Genomic DNA, 14,333 nt, shown 5'->3' with positions numbered 1-14,333 from the left:
AGTGTCAAGCCAGTGAAAATAGGCAGCTCTGGTGGTGGTGTGCTGGACCTTTGCCAAATGACAGTAATGTGACGCAAATAGTGATGCCTTAAGGCTGCTTTAGATCATTTGATAAAGACAAACCAGCTTTTCCACTGTTAAAAGTGAGACATCCATCCATTATCTGTATCCGCTTATCCTATTCAGGGTCGCAGGGGGCTGGAGCCGAACCCAGCTGACATTGGGCGGAAGGCAGGGTACACCCTGGACAGGTCTAATATTAACATGAGACAGTCAACTCAATATTCAATCAATATTGTGTTTGCTGTGGCGTGGGTAATGGTTGCCTTAATTTAATTTTCTTAGTTGTGTAAGTTGTTTTGGTGTTTAGCAATATGTCAATTGCCACTCTTATAATGTCCTTGTATAAAGGGAATATATGCCTTTTCACTTTATAAATGCTCTGACACAATTGTATGTTCATGCAAAGCTAATAAACATTTTTTTTTTTTTTTTTTTTTAAATGTGTTGGTTGTGATTTTCAGCTGACAACAATATAGGCTAATGGGAAGACCCCCAAAAGTGCTTTAGTTTTCGAGATACCCCTACCGGAGGTAGAACAAAGCACAACAATGATTTTCATATTGTCCTAGGTCTCCCATATATGAAATGGATTCTTGTATAAAAATATTTTACTGCAAAAATGGTTAAATTGACAGATATTGTGACATAACCCACAAATAGAAAAAGCGCAAAATGAAGCCAGGCCAAATGGGAGATGGTACACCAAAGCTCATGTAATTTCATAATGCTAGCTCTGATTGATCCCAAATTTGATGTGGTAATGGCCAGGGGGTTCCTCTACACGTGTTAAGAAACAGAATGTGAATATATTGATGCGTAGATGAAATACAGTACTACAAACACATAAGTACAATAAGTGGAAGTATCAAATTTGAAGGTCTATGATGAATGTATTCATTTACTTTTAGTTAGCTTTGGCTGGGATTGTCCTAGAAACACCAATCAGGATTTTCTGGAATGGTATGACTGTGCTGTGCAGCAATATATGATATGTAACTGTAGCAGGTTTGGTCAATGGTCTACATTAAGAAATGTATCACATGTTCCAAGCATGAAATGGGGTAAATGGCATATCTGCAGTCAATAGATACTTATTAATACACTTCAATCAGGTAGACACAACAGTTATTAAAAGTTTTGTATCAACTTAAATTTAAGGAGTAAATAAATGTTCTTGATGCAACTGCAAGTAATAATTTGCACTTAAACCTTTAAGTAAGGGATAATGTACAGCGAGCCGGTCATTGTTGGGGAATAAACCCTGACAGGGTGATGCGGCACCCCGATGCAAAGCATCGCCCTGAAGGGGTTTATTTCACAACAATGACCCACTAGCTGTACATTATCCCGCTTATTACATGGCTAATTACTTCAGAAATCAATAATTTGACACAAAAACGATCCTCCAGAGTCCGAGATCAGAACTGCGCGCATAGCAACGGTCTGTTATACATAGCAACTGTCTGTTATACATATCAATGGTCTGTTATAAAGAAATAACAAAGAGTAGAACGCCATGATTGACCGATCAGAATCGAGTATTCAACAAAGTCATGTAATAATTAAGGAATGTATAACACCCATATGAACATAAAACGTTCCCTGGTCTATTTGTTTCTTGCTTTTTCCATCTTTTGAATGCAGCATGTCCATCCACATTATCTTCGGTCACAAAATGTGTCATGTTTGGACCGTCAGGAAAGGTGCACAAGCAAAACTCAGTTCACACTGAGAAATGCATTTGAATTTCATCACTGCAGTATGGGTGTGGGATGTTTCTGAGCTTTTGTGGAGTCGCTGGTCTCTGGAAGAACGTGGCCTCATGGATCCGTCTTCTGACTGTCTATTCTTTTCCAATGGGATTCCAGAGAAGTGCCTTTGGAAGATGGCTATGATGCCACATTGCTGGCTGATAGAGTATGGTCTAGACCTGCTCTATATGAAAAGTGTCTTTAGATAACTTCTGTTTTGATTTGATGCTATATAAATACCTTGAATTGAATACATTGCTCTCAGAACATGTTGGTTGAAAGCATCTTCAGTCGGGTAGTTGTACCGCAACACGTTCTCATCCCAACTCGTCACTCGTCATACGGAGGTTTTGTCAGACCCCTCTGCGTCACTTTTTGGTTGCAATGAACACGTTTTTGACGTTGGGAATTAAACAAAACCCTTGCTTAGGTTTAAGAAAGAACATCATGGTTGGGCTTAAAATTACTATTTTTGTACAGTGAAAACTGGCATGCCGTTGTGAACACGGGACACGAACGAAGAGCTGATTGTAACGTGAAAGTGACACTTAACACACGGAACAGCGGTCTCCTGGATGAAAGCCTTGTGTTTGTTGGACCCATCCACTTTCTTGCCCGCCCTGTGTGTCTCTTTCACTCATTAACTACGTCACCAAAGCACTTTTTCTGAGTGTTTACTGTTGCTGCGGATGAGTTTACATTGTAGATAATGGAAAACCCAGTGTGTCTCATACCGGCGCTAAAGGGTGCCTTGTGCGATAATATCGAATGCCGACGGACGTGAAAAAGTATTGATATTTGATGCTCTGGGAATGAGAACGGGCTGTGGGCTACTGATATATCGGTTGTGGATGCCAAACTTCCTCATCAGCTCATCAAGGGTAGTGCATGGACTTCCGTTTTCTTTTGGCCTTATTGATCGGGGTTTGGGCTGTGGCTCAGAGGGTAGAGCAGGTCGTCCACTAATCGGAAGGTCGGTGGTTTGATCCCTAGCTCATCCAATCACATGCCAATGTGTCCTTGAGCAAGACGCTTAACCCCGAACTGCTTCTGAAGGCTGAGCAATCGGTGTGTGAATGAGTATTTAGATTACACCCTGATGGGCAAAGTTGGCAACTTAGCAGCCTCTGCCATCAGTGTACTGTAATGTGTGTGCGAATGGGTGAATGCTGACATGTAGTGTAAAGCGCTTTGAGTGGTCAGAAGACTAGAAAATGCTATATAAATGCAAGTCCATTAACCATTAATGGAGGGCATATTTTCTTGCCACAGGCAATTTCTCTTCCAAGCTTCCAAGATAATCCAAAGTTTGACATTTATTGTAAATCAGTGAGGTGGGTCTTCAGCTTTGTAAAAGCTGTCATTTTCCCTTTTCTATACAAGCTACTTGTGGTGTCACAGCCTGTGGGGAGGTGGCATGCAGATAGACAATCATAGAATTGAACTCCAAGTTTCTGTGAAATAGCACAGATTGGGTACATATATTTCATTGCATTTGATGATAAGGCAAGAATGTGACTGTGCAAGGTGTATTGGCTCAACACTTATCTAGTGTCAGCCTCCTCCTGGTTACTGTATAGGTCTACAAAGCTTTTTCTACCTGTGACTGGCTGACCATCTTGACCTCTAACCATTTCCAAAGCCTCCTGCCAAAGAGGCAGAGATTCTCTGTGGTCCTGTATCATCTTTGCTCCCGCTGCACTTTCTGTAGTTTTTTTTTCGGTGTGTCCAGCACCCTCTAGTCTGCCCGTGTCGGAGGTTTTTCAGCCAATTCAGCGTGTTGAATCAGTGGTGGTGCTCATCGGTGAGAGAAATCACTCTGATTGGCTGTTCAGCTTAAACGAATCAGTGCACGAGAACAGAAACAGAAGTGAGGAAAGCAAGCCAACGAGTAAAGTCAAGAGGACAAACACTGAAGACTCTTCTAATTTTTCATCTTCATCTCATCTGATCATTCCAATATACGGATATTTTCACAGCAACATGAACATCTAGAATGAAGCTAAGTGGTGAGTGAGAGTGGTGTAAAAATGGTCGGCAGATGCTGCTTAGTTTCATGTGCGTATCATAACGGCTTGTATATCCACCGTCCTCGGTTCTCCTATTTCTCTTTTTGAATAATGAATACAGACTACCGCCATCTGCTGTTGTGGAGAGTTAATTCCTCTCACACAGGCGCAGAACGTACGCGCTAACTGTAGTTTTTGCAGTGTGTTCAAATGCAACTTGTCGGCCAAGACGAAAACAACATGAGGCAACGCAACAATCTGCCTCATCGCCGCTAGTTCTTTGATGTCAGCTTGGTGTATCTGGGCCTTAAGGCTGCATCTTTGTTTAGTAAAGATCCCCGCAAAAAAAGGCTGCAATCTTCCTCCAGATGCTCTCACCTAGGTCGCTGAATGTCTGAAAGTGTGAGTTCTGGAGACCCTGCAGAAGAGCAATGCCATCAATGACGTACGCAGATGGTTCCTCTGAATTCGGTATTCAGAGTTTGTTGTTTCTGAGAAGGTTGCAAAAGAGCTTTCATGGTTCCTGATGGGCTTCTGAACTCTTCTCATCAGTGTCAGAAAGGTATTTCATGGTATCCACTATGCTGTGGTTACTGACATCAGCCATCTTGTGAGGGGGACCCAGAAACTGAAAACACTGTGAAACTTTCATAGACATGAAAAAGTAATTTGTGACCAGCAAACAAGATTGCATGGATTCAAATGTGCTCTTCCAAAGACATCCTGCTGTTTCCAAGCAGAGGGAGGTGTCTCATGAACTTGCTGCTGTCCCTCTGTCTCTGTGTAATGATGATGGAAGCCTCAGGAAAACAACAAAGGCTGACTTTGCTAAGAAAATTGAGACTGTAGTTGAGGAAATACAGCAACTACCGAATTCAGAGGAATTACATGAATCTGCGTACATCAGTGATGGCATGGTTCTTCTGCAGGGTCTCCACAACTCAGACTTTCAGACATTCAATGACCTAGAACAGTGGTTCTCAAACTTTTTTCACCAAGTACCACCTCAGAAAATATTTGGCTCTCCAAGTACCACCATTATGACCGATGTTAAAATACAGTAGCGTAGGCCTACCCTATTTAGCAATGCACAGTTCACGCAGGAGGCAAATTTATTCCTAATAAGAATATTACTTATTGTTGACTTTTGTCAAAGGGGTAGCACTAGAACTGGTACTTAAACTCTTCCACACAACTCTCATACTACGCAAGGGGCAGCCTCTCACACTAGGCGAGGTTGCGTACCACCAGTGGTACGCAACCTCACTGGTGTAGTTACCTTTAACAAGTAGTTTCCTCAAACAAATATTGCGATTTTAACAAATACTGCGATTTGAAAATTGCAGTAGGCCATATCGATGCAATTTTGATAATCGTGCAGCCCTACTCCATCTGTGAGGACAAAAGAGAACAGGAGTCCATGCACTAGCCTTGATGAGCTGAGATGCAGTTTGGCATCCACAATCAATGAATAAGCAGGCACAACATCCCCTGACTGAAGATGCTTTCAACCAACATGTTCTGAGAGCAATGTGTTCAATTCAAGGTATTTATATAACATCAAATCATAACAGAAGTTATCTAAAGACACTTTTCATATAGAGCAGGTCTAGACCATACTCTATCAGCCAGCAATGTGGTGTCATAGCCATCTTCCAAAGGCACTTCTCTGGAATCCCATTGGAAAAGAATAGACAGTCAGAAGACGGATCCATGAGGCCACGTTCTTCCAGAGACCTAGCAGGCTCCACAAAAGCTCAGAAACATCCCACACCCATACTGCAGTGATGAAATTCAAATGCTATTTCTCAGTGTGAACTGAGTTTTGCTTGTGCACCTTTCCTGACGGTCCAAACATGACACATTTTGTGACCGAAGATAATGTGGATGGACATGCTGCATTCAAAAGATGGAAAAAGCAAGAAACAAATAGACCAGGGAACGTTTTATGTTCATGTGGGTGTTATACATTCATACTTATTACATGACTTTGTTGAATACTCAATTCTGATCGGTCAATCATGGCGTTCTACTCTTTGTTATTTCTTTATAACAGACCATTGATATGTATAACAGACAGTTGCTATGTATAACAGACCGTTGCTATGCGCGCAGTTCTGATCTCGGACTCTGGAGGATCGTTTTTGTGTCAAATTATTGATTTCTGAAGTAATTAGCCATGTAATAAGCGGGATAATGTACAGCTAGTGGGTCATTGTTGTGAAATAAACCCCTTCAGGGCGATGCTTTGCATCGGGGTGCCGCATCACCTTGTCAAGGTTTATTCCCCAACAATGACCGGCTCGCTGTACATTATCCCTTACTTAAAGGTTTAAGTGCAAAATTATTACTTGCAATTGCATCAAGAACATTTATTTACTCCTTAAATTTAAGTTGATACAAAACTTTTAATAACTGTTGTGTCTACCTGATTGAAGTGTATTAATAAGTATCTTTTGACTGCAGATATGCCATTTACCCCCATTTCATGCTTGGAACATGTGATACATTTCTTAATGTAGACCATTGACCATACCTGCTACAGTTACATATCATATATTGCTGCACAGCACAGTCATACCATTCCAGAAAATCCTGATTGGTGTTTCTAGGACAATCCCAGCCAAAGCTAACTAAAAGTAAATGAATACATTCATCATAGACCTTCAAATTTGATACTTCCGCTTATTGTACTTATGTGTTTGTAGTACTGTATTTCCTCAACGCATCAATATATTCACATTCTGTTTCTTCACACATGTGGAATAACACCATGTCCACTATCACATCAAATTTGGGATCAATCAGAGCTTCCATTATGAAATTACATGAGCTTTGGTTTACCATCTCCCATTCGGCCTGGCTTTATTTTGTGTTTCTTTTACTTATGGGTTATGTCACAATATCTGTCAATTTAACCATTTTTGCAGTAAAATATTTTTATACAAGAATCCATTTCATATATGGGAGACCTAAGAGAATATAAAATACATTGTTGTGCTTTGTTCTACCTCCGGTAGGGGTATCTCAAAATTTTGGGTGTCTTCCCACTAGCCTAATAACCAGACTAAGGAATTCTCTCATGAAAAACAAAACAAATATACCATGTAAAAGAGGAAACTTTTACATGTCTCTCAGACTGCAGGATGTGGTGCGGCAGCCTGGGTGGATATGATGAGCCTAACTGAATGTTGCACAATCTGGCAGCACATAATTGATCATCCACCCTGAATCTGCTGTAATGGCAATTTTCATATCTGCAGTTTAACACTGTACCTTTAGATAATCTCAGGGCCTCACATGTTCAACTTCGTCACCATAGGATAGTGACCTGACATTTTAGTTCTCTGTAACTGCAAACAACAGATTGCTGAAATACTTGTTATGTCTTGTGATGCTTTGTTGTCTGCTGTGTGCTGACGCATTGATACACTTTCTATCCTTCTCTTCCTTTCTTCTTTGCACTTATCTTCATGTTATGCTTTAAATGTATAAATACTGACTACTCTTTGTATTCGGGGCTCACTTGCCACAGTCCACAACAGGTGGCTGTGCTCGTGAGTCCATCTGCAGATGTTTTAGTTATTAATGTATGCCTTTTTATTAAATTCACTGAAAGACAAGTTGTTACGTTGGTTTGTGTCTTGTTTTAACAGAAACTGCCACCACACTGCTCACTGTTATTTAATTACCCGTGACTGACGATACTCCATATCTCAGTTATGTGAACAGAACGTTTGTTGTTTTCCAACGGTTGATCAAACAAGTTGGACAAGTTGGACAACAAGTGTGTTGTTGTATGTGTGTGTCTGTGGCCTGTGATGAGAGTGACATTTCAACAAAGTGCACTCCTGTCTGAAAGTTTTCTCATGAAGAGGTGGGGTGCAGATAGATGTGGCCATGGATCAATGCCACCACCCATTCGTGGAAGATTTGAAATATGTCGTAGAGTGTTGTAAAGTTCTGGCTTGCATTACATGTTACTGTGTCCGCCATGTTTTATTTCCATTTATAAAAGCATAATCATAATTAATGTCTGACATATTTCACTAATCATTCCATTTCAGAGGTTTTTTTTTTTTTTGGTTAAGTTTTTCCCTATCCAATGTGAGGGTTGCAATGTCAAGGACAGAGGATGACGTATCCTGTACAGATTGTGAAGCCCCCCGAGGCAAATTTGTGATTTGTGATTTTGGGCTATACAAATAAAATTGACTTGACTTGACTCAGGAACTTGTTTGAAGAACCGTGGGAAAACAACACACATTCTGTTCACATAACTGAGATATGGAGTATCGCCAGTTGTAGCGAACCCCAGCCAGACAATGGTGAAGCGTTCAGAAGCCTTTTATTTATGTTCAGCCGTCAGCCATATTTTGAACACAAATTCACTTTGCTTTCTGTAATATCCTTCCTTCAGAAAACACCTTTCTTCCTTAAACACCTTTCTTCTTTAAACACCGTAAGAGCTAAAGGACAGACAAATAAAATAAAATGAGCTCTTACTAAAAATGGAAACATTACAAACCTTATCCATATACTGTATTTGCCATACATATTAGCATTAATCAAACCTTAAGCCTAATATGTGCACATGAAAAGCTAGAAAGCTAGCATTACAGCAATGTCCATGAAAAGCTAATGTTGGCAAGACTGTCAGAATGACAACACAATTAAACACAGACGCTGTAAATGCGTTCATCTAAATCACATAATGTTACTGTATATAATCATAAAACATATTAGACACACAATACCTTGTTCCTGTACTGGCTAGGCGCTTAATTATCAGTTTATGATGACAATAAAGCAGAGCAATCACCTGCTCTCCCTCCTTCAGTAAATCTCTGTATCCTTCTTCTTCTTCTTCTTCTTCTTCTTCTTCTCTCGGTTTCTGGCGGATCGCAACCAACTTTAAGGTGCATACTGCCACCTACTGTACAAGAGTGTGTAACATCATGTCATTTGCTCTTTACTCCTACTCTTAAATTCTATCCACCAATCCTGTCTCTTAAGAACATTAATAATAACATTAATAGTGCCTTCCTGGTGCCTTCAACCCCCTCACCCTCTGTTCCCAGTATCCCCATCAGATCCCAATCCCGTCCCTCCTCTCTGACTTGGTCCTGTAGTCTTTTTCTTTCAGCCTCATACTTTTTACATTGAATTAGGATATGCTGCACATTTTCTTTAACACCACAATCCCCACACTTGTCGGGTGCAGCATCAGACACATACATAAGATAAGATGTAAAGATGCTGGTCAATATAAAATACATTTTGCTTCTTGTCTAATTCAGGGAGTTGCTAAAGCTAATGAGTAAACAGAAGGGAAAAACATAAGAGAGGACACAATAACAGGTATTTACTGATAAACAAATGCTTACTCAAGATTATTGTTCTTTGGAGCTGTGTACATTTTTCTACATTTGTCTAAATAAACACCAAACATACAAAAAGTGGTGAAAATTGAAGAGTGGTTCAATCAGTCTGCCTTTAAAGTGTCAGTTGGCAGTATATTTCTGGCATCATTTGGCAAAAATTCCATAATAACCTTTCAGCATATTGTAATTCAAGTGTTCTGATAGATAACTAGACTTCTGCACCTCCTCATGGCTCTGTTTTCAGATTTTAAAAAAATCTAGCCCGTGACAGGAGACTTTGATCAATCACAGGTCATTTAATTGAGAGAGTGTTCCTATTGGCTGTGCTCCGGTCATGTGACCAGAACTTGGCGTTCCTACACCATATTTCACAATGGCGGCGGCGTCACAAACTTTCTCATTTTACAGCTAAACCGTGCACTACAAGATGATTCTGAAAACATTTGAGACGAGAAATAGGCATTAACGTAACATAATATTCATTCATATTTGATCAGCGCTGCCTAGTTTGACCGTTTGGTCGGAGTTCATAAGTGATTGACAGCCGGCTCTCATAGACGGCAGCTGGACAGCGGACCTCAGATCAGCTCTTACTGCTTGTTTTCCTCCGGTATATGAAATCTCCAGACACCGGAGGACACAGAGGCACATGATTTTTTTTCAGGTTACTTGTTTCATGTACTCCTGTCACGATATAGCAACCGTTTTATAAACATAACTTTTTTTTATCATATTTGCTCAAATCTCACCTACTACAGCTTAAAGGAATGCTTTTAAAAGATTGCTTACTAGTAAAAATGCATTTCAAGTTCAGGGTATACCCTTAATGGCCACCCTCTCGTGAAGCGGTTCTTGCAGGGGGTCTGGAGGAGGTAATGCCCGGTGATGCTTGCCCTTGGTGAAGGGCTCTTTTGAGCCTCTGGGGCGCTCCTCTCTTTTGCATCACTCATCTCACCTCAAGCGCCATAAATAAGAAGCGCGACACTCCCACCTAGTGATTAAAATGCATTTTTACACAACAACAATACAGCATCACATGATTTGACTTCCACAACACATGCTGCCACACTCATTCAAAGTATCACAGTGTACTCAGGGAAGTAAGAACCGTAGCTGAGTTTCATGCAGTAAATAAACTGCATGAAAAAAGCTGCATTAATTTAAATTTACCTACTTTAACTGGACACCTCGCGTGAGAACTCATCATGCCTGTTAAGTTTTGGAAGCATACTACTACTGCTGCTGCTGCTGCTGCTGCTTGGAAATTCAGTAAGTAGCCTACCTCAAAAACTTACCTTAAACTTGATTACATTCACCATAAACATACATGTATTTACATTTCATAAGCTGTGGATCAGTTTAAGGATGACCCACTCTACCCACTGAGCTACAGCTGCCCCTACTTCTCTGAGTTTTAAAAGGTTTTTACTCTACTGATGACGCCCTGCCATCGGAATTCAAAACTGGTTTCAAATTGATTGGCATTTCTTTAAATACACAGACAAACATGACTTAAGTCTTAATGTGAGTTATTAATACTATTATTAATAGTGCTAAAGGCATGTTAACATCAGTAATGTTGGGTTAAATCAGGCTCATATTTTTTAGTTATTGTCAGTTCAGTAAAACAAATGCATGCTTGTTTTTCATCTAGAAGTCAAACTGTTCAATATATATGTTGTTATATCTGTAATATATGGTTTAAAACACCTTCCACAGTATTTTAAAAAAAGTTTGTTGGTATGTAAAGTATCTTATGTTGAAGCATTATTCACAACCTTTAGTGGACAGTCAAGGTTACCAGGTCAAGGTTACTAGGGAGGAGAAAAAGGATGCCACAGCTGTGTAAAAAGAAGGAGGATGTCATAACCTTTGTTTGTTTAGCACTATGCCTGTCGCAATAATTACTAGATCGACTTATCGTACAATATATGGACAATATATGGACATAGACTCAAGCACATGACATCAAAAATGTTTATGTTATCGACTTATCGTATGCTATATGGACATGACCTCAATCATTTTTACGTTATTGACTTATCGTACAATATATAGACATGACCTCAATCATTTTTACGTTATTGACTTATGGCCGGATGCATTATGTTTTTGGGTTGTCCGTCCGTCCGGTCCATTCTCTTGAACGCGATATCTCAGGAACGCCTTGAGGGAATGTCTTCAAATTTGGCACAAATATCCACTTGGACTCAAGGATAAAATAATTGTATTTTGGTGTTCAGAGGTCAAAGGTCAAGGTCACTGTGACTTCATGTCCGTCCCATTCTCGTGACGACGATATCTCAGGAACGCCTTGAGGGTATTTCTTCACATTTAGCACAAATGTCCACTTGGACTAAAGGATGAACTGATTAGATTTTAATGGTCAAAGGTCAACATCACTGTGACCTCAAAAACATGTTTTGGGCCATAACTCAAAAATGTATATGATAATTATGAAGATTTGTACTAAAATGTCTAATAGAATAAAATGATGAAATTTGATTTAATAATAATAATAATAATAATAATAATAATAATAATACATTTTATTTATATAGCGCTTTTCTGGAAACTCAAAGACACTTTACACAGATAAAATGATCATAAAACAGTTGGCCATAACTCAAGAATTCATATGCTAATTATGACAATTAGGAAGAAATGATGAAGTGATGACATTTTGGACAGACATGGATGTAAACTGCAACTTGACTGGTTGGCTGACTCAAACAACCGCAAGGCAGTAATTCTGGTTTAATTATTAAAGCCGTTTCACACCAGACACGGATTTTCGTCCAAAAAATGTGCATGTAAATTTATAAAAACTGATTTTGTGGGTTCTTATGAATGCTTGCACACCCCTACAAATCATAAGTGTTGGGAAAAAAAATATTCAGATGGAACTCGATTTCAACAGATTTCCGCTTGTGGAAATATATATATGTTTGACCAATGAAATCCTTTGCTCCAACTGATTGATGTCATTCTGCATAATAACTAGCCATGTGCTTCTGGTTGTTGCACACAAGGTACTTCTCATTTCGTCATTTTTCGCCTCCTCGTCTCCTCGCTCCTCGATCCTCCGGCTGTGACCCGGAAATCGATCTCAGTCCTCCATCTTGAAGGACGTCCCAATTCATAAAATGCACATCGAGGAGCGAGGAGCGAGAAGCGAGGAGGCTTGCTGGAGGAGCTATGAGCGAGGATACACCAGTGTATCCTCCAGTGTTTCCTCCACGGAAGTTCATCACCGACCGACACGCCCCCTTATTGGATATCAGTTATTGATTGGACGCTGCGCCGATCAGACTGATCTGATACATCAACATCACTAGAGTTTTATACCGGAGTGAAGACAGATCACAGATTAAAAGATTAATAGTTTAGTTGTTTTCTGATTCACCATCTAATTATAACCTGTGTTAACTGTAGGTGTGAACAACAGACGGACCATGTTGATGGTGAAGTGTTCCAGCAGCAGGAGGACGAGTCTGACACTGAGAGGGGTTTATAAAAGTTGACAACGAACCTCGATCAACTTTCTTCAATCATTAGAAAAAGTTTTCTTTTGATGATCTGTTATTTCACTCATTAACTTTTATTAAGTATTCAGTTAAAGTCAGAGAGAGAAGGAGAGTCTCTCTTTTACACCTTTTACATCATTTATCATCATTTCCATTCAGTCACATGAGGCTGATAATTCCTGAGCGTCGGGTTTGAGTTATATAATTTCACTTTTCCCTCAAACATGCAGCCCAATACATAACTTCTACTGTCAGAATATCAATAACTACTGACACTAATAATGAATAAATAATATAAAGTTATTGTGCCAGTAGAGATGGTTCCTGGTCCTCTAAGCAGGACTCAGTCCACAGTAGAAATACAGACTGCAGCTGTTATTCATGTGCAGGTGTTTGTTAAACAGGTAACAGGCTACAGAGAGGAAACACTGCTGCTCTGATAACTCTTTCTTTATTAGTACTAGTACAGTTCAGATGTCCTGCTCTCCTTGTGTGTGTGCGTAGGTACACAATTCAGCAGTAAGCCAAACTCCATTCAAATGAATGCGTGAGTCAGGATATAGTGTCCAAGCTCCTGGTGCTTTATTGGGCGGCACCCTCACATACAATGTGAATAGGAGTGAAACTGAAGACATAAACAAAGAGTACAATCAGTAAATGCATAATCAAATTATTCGTTACAGTATAAACTTCACATAGCTTCTCTAACTGTATGATACTGTACGTAATGATAATAGTCAATAGTCAATAACAACAATAAATGACAATGACATGTGGTTAAACTAGCAAGTATCAAAATAAGGCTTTATAAAATATATTTCACGAAAATACAATCAAGCTACTGTTCTATGGTCTGTGCTAAACCAATACTTACAGACGATGCTTTCGAAGGCATAAACAAAAGGAAGGATTACAGCAGATGGTTATTGAGACCAATTAGCGAAAATGTGGCTGCATTCTGAAACTAAAATGCCGACTTCCGGTTCCGGGTCAAAGTGCATGTCAAAATAAGCGAGAAATAAAAAGGCCCAGGAGGGGGCGCTACTGCCCCAAAACTGAAGGCACAACACTCCCCGCCTGGTATCTGTAAAGTTGCCACATATAGATAACTGAACAACAATTAAAGGGTCTCAGTCCTACTTTTTCAGAAGGAGAATGATCTCAGTTACAGGCCTGAGGAACTTTTTGCTTGACCCTTGCTTGGTCACCTTGAGCTCTACTTTGCGAACTCTTCCATCATCGCTGGGAAAGGTGCACATAACGAGTGCCATAGGTCAGTCATTTCGGGCTGCTTTGATGTCTCTCAGCAGCACAATGTTGCCTTCTTCGATGTTAGGACATGACTCTTGCCATTTGTGATGAACTTGCAGAGTCTGCAGATATTCTCGCTTCCAGCGAGGCCAAAATTGGTTGGCTAAGCTCTGCACTTGACGCCACTGCTGTTTATAGAGATCCTTTTCTGTGAACTTTCCAGGTGGAGGTGGCACGCTTTGCTTCTGAGTGAGGATCATTGCCTTGGACAGCTCACTGACAGTGTGGGGTTTTGAACACTGATGCCAACCACTGCATTTAGAAGGGACTTGGGTCGCGGACTGGAAA

General features: G+C 40.1%; 1 protein-coding gene and 1 long non-coding RNA gene across 2 annotated transcripts in view; both read right to left on the bottom strand.

The window, feature by feature from the left end:
• The window catches only part of LOC119485216 (hydroperoxide isomerase ALOXE3-like), a 44,215-nt gene that overhangs the window by 15,942 nt on the left and 13,940 nt on the right, over window positions 1-14,333 (bottom strand). The gene's annotated exons all lie outside the window — the stretch shown is intronic.
• LOC119485224 lies at window positions 7,818-8,824 on the bottom strand. Its single transcript, XR_005206225.1, has 2 exons — window positions 8,581-8,824; window positions 7,818-8,292 (listed from the first exon to the last, which is right to left on the bottom strand). It is a non-coding gene; the product is annotated as an uncharacterized LOC119485224 (long non-coding RNA).

This window comes from Sebastes umbrosus, chromosome 3, assembly GCF_015220745.1.
Source record: "Sebastes umbrosus isolate fSebUmb1 chromosome 3, fSebUmb1.pri, whole genome shotgun sequence".
NCBI lineage: Eukaryota > Metazoa > Chordata > Actinopteri > Perciformes > Sebastidae > Sebastes > Sebastes umbrosus.
This window is presented reverse-complemented; position numbering and strand designations above follow the sequence as displayed.